Consider the following 10,061-nt stretch of genomic DNA (forward strand, 5'->3'; position numbering starts at 1 on the left):
AATAATGAAGGACTGTATGAGATCATCCTTAAGCAAAGTATTACGAACTTCTTTTTTTTGCATTTAAAGCTGTAAATTGAGGTTTGGTAAAAAAAAATTGAATACAAGAAGTGTCGAGCACAACTTTTTAATTGCAAATATAATTTGTTATTGCATTAATTCATTTGTCATATATTAATTTGACAGGAGGTTTATGAAATACAAAATGTGCACTCTATCTGTAAGGTCTTAGTGCCTTTTCTATTTTCAAATTTGAAAGTAAACTATTTTCAATTTGTTCATTTGCACACATTCTTATTAAGGCTTCCAATAACACAACCTCAGTGTCATCGATGGGACCTCCAACAATAATTTGAAATGCCAGGTATCATTTTAAGTTTTGAGTTCAAATAATGTGGCCAATCATTTTTGAATTTTGGAAAAATCAGAAATTTGTAAAGTCCAAAAAAAAAGGTTGGAGCTTAGGTCAAGACAACACAACCCTCACATTGATATTTAACACAAGTATCAAAATATGACGAGACATTTGGATGGAGTTAGTTTAGTTTCCTGGCATCTTTTTGATCTCTCCTCGTTTTTAATTGTATTCTGCATAAAGGTAGTGGGGAGGCATCGGGTGCGTGGCATTAATGGGATGCTGCTGTGGAAGTGGGGAGTGGGGTTACGCGCTCTCTGAGGAGAGCTCGGCTGTAATTAAGAAAGGGAACAAAGCAGAGGAGACTAAAAACACATGAAAGGGAGGAAGCGGATCACCTAATCACTGTACGTGCAGCATCCACGCCGTCGCCAGCGTCCAAACACACACACATGCGCATCTTTAATGAGAAGAAGAATCACACATGGTATAAACACACAGCACACCTGAACCTCTCAGATGTCAGTGTCTTCCACATTGCATGTTTACTTTTAGGAGTACACTGTGTTCTGTAAATCACATAATGCAACCATCCCCGTCACTCTCATAAACAGTAATGATATTTTAAAGTCGCTTTGCCAGTTTCGTGACCCCTTAGAGGGTAATAAGTAAAGGTCTATTGATCAATTAATCAAATAATTCATTTGTTTAAGGGTATCCTTTTGAACACATCCCGGTCTTGTAAGGAAGCGCAACTTGAGTTCTGAAACAAAATGTTTGATCAAATAAAACGGAATCTCCACGATGTCAAAAACCAAAAAAATCCCTTCTGTTGCATCTGTTATCTTTTATAGTCCTGTAAAACAAACCCACCCATTATACATTTTCCAAACCTCTGCCATTACTATTCACGCATATTGGATATATACAGCAATTCAAAGTTATTCTGATTACGCAAATGTGGCGCAATGTTCCTGACCACATGCTTACTGAGCAGGTTTGGTTCCTATCGTCCACTTAATTCATTTCAAAGGCGGCAGCGCTGTCATCGGAATCTAGCTCACAATGGAAATAAGGAGGCTGTAGAAAGGAAATTATGAAAGAAGTAAGGAATCTCAAAAGTAACAGAAAAAATCTACTCAAACTCCATTAAATGAAGGCAGAAGATGTCCCCCTGTCACATTGTCTGATTGACAGGTATTCTGCAGGAAGTGCTGGGGATAAATACCAATGACAGCGATGTGGACTACCCAACAAACTACCACCATCGACCCGACCCAAGTTACAGGTAGTCACAGCAACGGCCGGAGTCTTGAGTGTGGGGGCCGAGTTTAAGCCTGGCTTTTCTTTATTCCCCACTTTGGCACAACGTAGGCCAGGAGGCTCAAATGACAGAAGAGGAAAGGGGTTCCACATCGAGCACAGGCAGAGATAGCTGGAAATGACTTGATGTCTATATAGACAAGACCAGAGGAAACCTTTGGTGTAGTTGTTGAACCAATTGCATACCAGCAAGAGAGCTTTTTGAAAAGGATAAAGTGCCCCCTCATCCCTATATTATCAGTCCAACCTTTAAAATGACTTTCCCTTACAAATGAACAGTCTCTGAAGGAAACATATTTCCTCCCAGATTAGTAGCAGTTTAGTTTGAAACACATGGTCAACATTATAATTGAAACCAAACAGGAAACACCACAGAGGTAGTTTTTGGGGTTTAATAAAATATATCCATCATGGTTTGGCTACCAAACTGAAACCAAATAGAAATAAAGTACCTGTGTCACACAGGACACGCACGGCATCACCTGTGTGTTTCCCCTGTCCCCATCACCTCAGCCTCCGCCATGTGTGGACACTTCAAGACACGTATTGTCTATATATATATATATATATATGAGATATATTGACTTTATTCAACCATTGCTACCAGAATGGGTTTAGTGTATAAACTAGAATGATGAAAGGTTGGTCAAAAATCCGATTTCACATGTGAGATAAATTCACATTTTTTTAAATGTTGCTCTACGAGGCCCGTTGCCTAAATATTGAAGGAACAAAAGGTTTTATTTTTTGATCTACTGTCAAAATCCAACTTAATATTAACAGGGCACGGGGGTTACAAAGGACTGTAAATGTGTTTCTCCGTGTTAAAAAGGTTTCAGACCCAAGGGTACAAAGGACATCATGTTCACATGGCTGACTTGAACTTTAGAGGACAATGTGGGGTAAAAGACCGTGAAAAAACATTGACTTCCCAGTGTGCTTAGGTGTGGAGCCAAAATGTATATTCTTAAAATAAGTGTCAGTCATAGAGACATATCTGAGAGGCAACAGCTAGAAAACCTCAATTCACTTCAATTTGAATTCTAATAGCTATATTATGGAGCAAGCCAGGTAACATTTGGGCATTTTATTAGTATAAAAAGAGGAAGTTTACTGTAGGTGGACGATAAAACATTTTGATATTGGTAGCCTCTAAAATATATCATATCCTTGTGGAAAATAACTATTTTACTAAATTAAAATAAAGTCCTAAAGTGTAAAGCTGACTAATGTTTAATGAATATTATTGGTTTGGTATAACTGATGTATTAACATCAAATACATTTGTGTGGATTTAAACAAAAATAATATAAAATCTCCCTGGCAGTATTTTTATAGGAACTAGTAGTTAGTTGCTAAAATCAAGCCAAGATGGGATGAATGATCAAGTGTTTTGGCATCATGACCAAAAGTAGGTACATTTTAAAAAAGTTTTGGAAGTGGAAATATTTGTGTTGATGTGTTTATCGGACACAATGCATCCAATAGGTCACCGGCATCTCTAATACAAGGGTTTTGTGATGTTAAAGCACAGCTGATCTGCTTTGGACCAATAATTATTTTTAGGAAATTTGATGACATACATTATTGACGTTTACCTTTAATAAAAATAAGAACACAATATGAAAAAATAGGTAAAAAGAAAATGATATGTTAAATTCATTATTGCTATTTTCATGAGGAAAGGCACACGGTAACAAGGACCTTGACTCAAATCATCTGTAGTCAGATGCCTCATGTGTCTCTCACACGTTCAATACAAAACTAAATGTATATCAGTTATACCTGTGAAATTGTAATTAAAGAAAGAGGACGCAGATTGACTTTACCGATAGTGTATAACGAACACTGTATTTGTCTGTATATCTAATAGCCCTGCTCCAAGTCATCTCTTCATCTCTCAGTGCAGGGGGGTGGGGGGGGGGGGGGGGTTCAGCTGATTCTGACCCACTTCAGTTCTAATCATTGTGCTTTATGTCTTGTAAAGTTTCCCATAAAGCCTGTGCAGCATACTGTAGTGCAAAGGCTGAAATGATAAAAATGGCATTTTAAATCCATTCTGTTTTGACTGTCAAAATGTGCAATTCTCACAGAATCTTTTAGGTCAACTAATAACTAGGTTTCATCCTGGATGGAGATAATCAATAATTAGCATTGTCCGCTTGTCTAATTTCCCATGCCGGGGTTTGAGGGTTTTTCTCCTGGTTTTGTGCTGCGCTGTGCTCCCAGTCCAGCCCCTGTCAATCAGCCCCAGACTGCAAAGATTACAAAAGAAGCTCATTCTGCCACAGGAGCCCCTCTTTGGAGAGCAATTCTAAAACTTACATGCCTCTTATTTGTTGGGTCAGAGGTTAAATTGCTGACCCTCCCCTCCATTCCTCCCTCTTGCTCTCCCCACCGCGGCCAAGCTGTACTCTGAGTCTTATATTTACATGGATTAGAGTCCTTTCACGCTGAAGAAAAGAGCTGGTTCACAGTCAAAGCCCGAGGAGCAGTCCATGCTGCCCGAGTGGCCACATTATTCACTGGCAGACAATGACCATATTGTAGTTATGTGGAAAAGGAGGGGGCAGGAGGAAAGAGAAATCCCCCCCTTTGCCATGGCAAAGTCCTACACTTGTGCCACGGAGAGGGGAGGGCCGAGCCCCATCCGCTTTTTCAAGCAGAGCAAACAAAGCCTGCCCACTGTGAACAAGATGAAGATGTCAAAAGCTTTTAGGCAGGGGGGTGAGACGGGGTTTAGGGGATAAACCAACAAAACAAGTGAAAAGGTCTTTTCTCAAATGGATAAATCCTTCTAAGTCTACATTTCCACATCAGATTTACTCTCTTCTTAAACAACCCCCCTTCCCCCCAAAATCTTTCCAAATCACACCATTTACAAAAAGGAAGTTTGCTTTATTAATCAACACGGCCCCTGCCGATATTGTTGTATTTTATAAAAAATATCCTTCAGAACACATTTCAACATCTTTTATCTTCTTTTGTGATGGTCAACTCACAAAATGGAATATTTAATAGCAAGTATCCAAAAGTAAAGACAAGACTAGAGCAAAACAGGAAAATCATCAAGCTTCACAAAATACACATGACGCTTTTTTAATCTGCTAAAAAAAATCACTGATACAATACAAGCAAATAACAATCAGAGTATTGAGGACGTACAGATTTTTGCACCTATACGGCAGTGTGATGTCTTAGAGGATAGAAGCCCAAGGCGCTGTGGAGTGAATGACATAAAGAGCCCTGGTATACAGCCACAGCCAATTCACATGCAAATAGCCCGCCTTGCACTGACTCTGATTAACTCCCTGTGAGTTCATAGTTTCCATGTTAACAAAGATTTAGTTGCCTTTGAGAGAAGCGGTACATTAAGCAGGGAGGGACAGAGGGAGGGAGGCCTTGTGGCGAACCTTACAGTAAAGCCCCCTCAGGACATAATGCAACCTCCGCCTTGTCGGCCTAATCCACCTCGCAGATGCAGGACAGAGCCGCTGGTACGAGGAATGAGGACAGGGGACAAAAGAAAACAGCCCTCTTGTTCCTCATTCTGTCTCAACAGCAAAAGTCCTCCCAAGCCCCATGACTGAACCCCGTGAATGACTTGAGATTGAGCCAGTCAAGAGCTGTGGGCCCGGTGGACCCTATGAATGACAATGGGTCGTGCATATACAGCCTGCGTCTGCTTCTCAACCATCGCCATACAGTAGTCTCACTGATTGCACTTTGACTGATAATTCAGCCTCATCAAATGATCTTCTGAAACGATAATGTCTTTCCATTAAATAGAGTTTCCATAAGCAAGCAGAGAAAGACCACTTAGGTTAGTCTATTGTCTGAGGTTACATTATTCAACAAAACATATGAAGAGCTATATCTATTATAATAAAAAGAAGAAATGAATAAAAGTGTCATATAAAATCTGAGCATATTTCATTAGTAACCCTTTTGTCACAATAAATAAACTATTTTCTTTAACTGTATGTTTTGTAACCGATATTCCTGGTGATTTTTCCTCAAAGAGCGCTGACATGGATGCTTTGCACTTTGAATTTGTAGCATGTGTATTCCTTCAGTCTGATGAGGTGGTGAAATGTACGCAGATATGGAAAGCGTTAATGTTTCTTGCTAAAAGACATTATTTGTGTCCCGTGAACAGTGAACAGTGCTCTGTGCATCAGTGGGGGCCGAGCTTCAGGGCCTGGCAGAGCCAAGCGTGGCCTCCACAGCTGGTGCAATTGGACAACCTAAAAACAATAAGTTGCTGCTGTCATATTTTTGGTTGTCAATTAAATCAAACAACCTCCTGGAGTGTCATCATGTTTTGTTTGTGTGTTTACATTCAAATAGGAGGTTGGGCATTCCAGTGTTGTCCAGCGACCACAGACAAACTACAGAGGCAGTGAATTGTATTCAGGTTTTGGGGGTGGGTCTGCGTTAAAAGCAGGTGTCTCCAACAAAGTGCCATGTCTACTGAGCTGCACTCTATAGCATGTTTTGTAATTTTAAGGATGTATACAAGGTGTGTAAGTTGAGTTAAGAGTTTTTTTGTGCAGCTTTGATTCATATGGGCTGGTTGATGGGCCACCCTTAGCCTCAGCAGCAGCACCTTGCATGGTAGTGCTCTGCTGGTGTGAAACCAGGAGAATAGCCTTTGTCAAGGTGTACTCGCTTCAATTCTCACTCATCTCCCTTGGCATTGGGGTGTTAAATTATATGCTCCAGAGGACTCCACATTCATATTTTTACAAGACCCAGGTTATTAGGCAAACAGGCCCTGTACATGTCCCCCGCTATGACAGTTTTCGCAGTCAAGGATTTCAACCTTTATTTCCATCCAAGTATCGCCTGCACTCCCCTTGACACCCCCTGTGGCACACACACACACACACACACACACACACACACACACACACACACACACACACACACACACACACACACTAATGCACAACTCCTACCACCCCTCTCCAATTCCTGCTCTCCCTCTAACTAGGCGAGAGCCTCTCAGTCTGTAGAGGGTGTGATCACAGTATAGTTGCTCTGGGTGTAAGACTACAGGCAGAATGGCTGCAGAACCTCCCAATCTACTTTGTGGATTGACAACTCAGCCCCCTCACCTTTTATTTGCAGCTTTATTTATAACTCCTCTTTGCATAGTTCTTATGGTGAAAAACATTGTGTCTGATGACCATTTGTTTCTGAAGAGGAGACAAATTACAAATGTGAGCTTCGCCTTTGTACTTTGAAAATGCCCTTTTCATAACCAAAAACGAGCCTGATGAAAAGACCAAGCAACATCAAAGCGGTTCGCCCTCCGACAGAAGGGTTAAAAGTTCAGCATGAACACGGATTTGCTCGCATTTTCCCCCGCCCGATTCTCATTAGTCACTCATTTTAATCAGATGCACTATCAATTAGTCTGACTTTTCTGTGTGTTTGATGCTTAAAAGTTGGATCTCAAGGACATAGAACTTTCAGCGTTCTCAGATGGGAGGCCGGGTCGGCTCATCCGGTGCTGCACCCATGGCTGTGTTTTTTTTATTGGCACACAGAGGAAGTGGTTAATTCTGAGTCAGCCAGTGTAAGCCATGTTTAGTGTCTGTACACACATCCTAGAAACAGGAATATGGCTCGCTATTGTCCTTTTGGCAACTTTCAGCTGACTACGTGTTGTTGGTATGCCAACAGCTGATCCACACATGGTAAATGTAAAGTGGATTCATAGGAATTATTATAAGATCTGCTTATGTGTTTTTGTTGTTTGCTGTTTGTGAGAGCCTTAATACACTTTTTTCAACGTATTTAGATCGAATTTAGATCCATTGAAACATTAGAGGATGTGAAGTTTATGGATAACTACTTTTCAAATTATTGTCACGTCTATTATCACCAAAATAATACATTATGACGTAAATATTGTAACCACTCTTCAATGTCAGTTGAATTTAACCGATACTCAACGAGTGGGAAATAATGTGTTTGGTGTGTGTGTGTTTTAACAAAAACCTCAAAGGGGGAAAATAGACATTTGTTACTGTATCCAGAGTTGATAGAAGATAATCAGGCTTTGATTGGTATATGGGCAGATTGACATACGAGATGTAAGAAGAGTTCAGACTGACTAAAGTGCTGACAATTCAATTGACACCCAGTCTATCACGTCTGCCTCAGCAATACTGATGAAAAGAATAGAATGATGCAACACATTCTCACCCCTACTCTTCACATATGGATCCTTTGGCGTCACATTTTAATACACTGGATATCAATATGAATGGCAGTCTGGAAGTTTGAAAGACTTAACCTGGCTTTAATGATGATCTAAACAAAACTAGTTGGTTATGGTCAGTTTAGTTAGAAAGAGAATGTTTGTAATTTTAAGTGTGTGACAAAACATAACTCATGTACTGCAAGTGGTCTGAAATAAATAAACAGTGAATTTTGTTTTACTCAGGTTAAAAGTATTTTTGTTTGAATCCTCCATCCTCCCAATGGTCCTCTCTAAACAGACCTTTACACTCTTTATACTTTGTCCTGTGACTTCTTACTTTACTCCTGAATAATCAATTAGAGAATACTATCCAGAGCCATTGGTAGATAACAATCTTCAATCTTTAAAGCGGCTTTGACAAAAATGCAGTGTAGTATTGGATTTTTCTCTCACAAATTGGTCAGTGTGGAACATTTCAATTTGAGCACAAACAATACACGGATGGAGGCATAATGATTCTTCAACTAAGTGTGAAAAAGGGATCCGCCGGTGAACGGTACCTGAACAGTTTTGAAGGAGAAACACTCAACTGTGGTTAATCTCCTTTGGGGGGACTTTGGGGAAATATCCAGTTCGACTGGAATGTGAATGTGTGTGATTCTGACCAGGAACTGGCACAACTGTGTCTCACTCCTCCTGCAGAGAGCCTATGGTCGCTGCTCTCAGCAGTGTTATTTCTCCCCAGCACCCTATTAAAACTGCTCTCGACACATGGGACTGGCTTCGACTATGGTAGACAAGCAACTCCCTAGAGGCTAACCACTGTCGCTTGAATCCAAGCCACACAAGACCTCAGAGTACACAAGCATTACACTAAACAATTAACTGTGCTCTCTACAGATGTCGGAAAGCCAAAGATTCAAACTTTGTAAGAAAGGAAACTCAGACAACAGCATATGATACCCTCCTGACACACTGACATGTATGACATGTATGTACGGTGAGTACTTACATTCTAACATTACATCCTAACCTGTTAAGAGCCTCCTAAGTACACTCTTTCATTTTAGTATTACATAAGCAAATCTCCCCTAAACATATGCACGCAATACAGTAAATGTCAAATTAAATTCATACTTTTTAAATGTACTTTGTTGCTATAACCGTTATACAAGACAGCTAAAACTGGCAAATGGCAGTATAAAGAAGAAGGTTATTTCTTCTCAATGACATCATCTGAGTACCACCATGGCTGACAGTCCTGAAGGACTTCAGAAAGCTGGTGTTTCATGTTGTTCAGTGAAGGCTATTTACATTTTGAGTGCATTTATTGCTATTGCTATAAGTCTTAGCACCATAGCATTTCAACAGATGGTGATTGAGCAAACAAGTAGCAGTCTTTTCTGCCAGTTTAGTCAATGTCGCTGACACTTTTCCAGCTAATTACTAATATTCCTCTTTTATTATTACAAGAAAGTAAAAGTAAAATAAAATCCTTTCCTCTGCCAGCTTATTATTTTACGCAGTAAAACTGTATGTATTACGTTGACGTGGTCAGTATGATGATGAAAGACTTAACCTGTTGTAGAATGATAAGTTTGGTATTCCCATCTTGTTAGAAGTTGGACAAGAGAGGAAAACGCTTAGTGAAAACAAATGCTGAATAAGACATTTTCAGGCCGCCAAAAACAAACTTTCAATATCTAAAAACACATTGAAAAGGTTGACAATGCAACCCAGTTTTAGCAACCTAGCAAACATAAAGTAGGCCAGCCCTAAATTATAACAACTTCTACATCTGTCTTAATGCATATGGAGATATACCTTTATGAAATGTTTTTAGTCTTTCGACCACTGAACGCGCTTAATCACTTTCAACTAGGAATTCACATCCTAAACTGATTTGTTCGTGACTTCCATAGAACCAGAGGAGATCCCCCCTGATGGACATTAGAAAGAAGGCAGGTTGAAGACAGTTTTCCATCCTGAGGTTGCTTCCCGGTCAAAGCTTACCTTGAATGCTACGTTAAAATGCTATGAAGGAATTCTTAATTTAGCTAGTTACAACATTTTCCGTCTTCAAAACACCACGAGAGGCCGAAATCAAGTACAGGGATACTAAAAATAATCTGAAGAAATGTTAGTCATTCTAAAATGGCTTTACATCTA

The sequence above is a fragment of the Pungitius pungitius genome, chromosome 5, assembly GCF_949316345.1.
Source record: "Pungitius pungitius chromosome 5, fPunPun2.1, whole genome shotgun sequence".
NCBI lineage: Eukaryota > Metazoa > Chordata > Actinopteri > Perciformes > Gasterosteidae > Pungitius > Pungitius pungitius.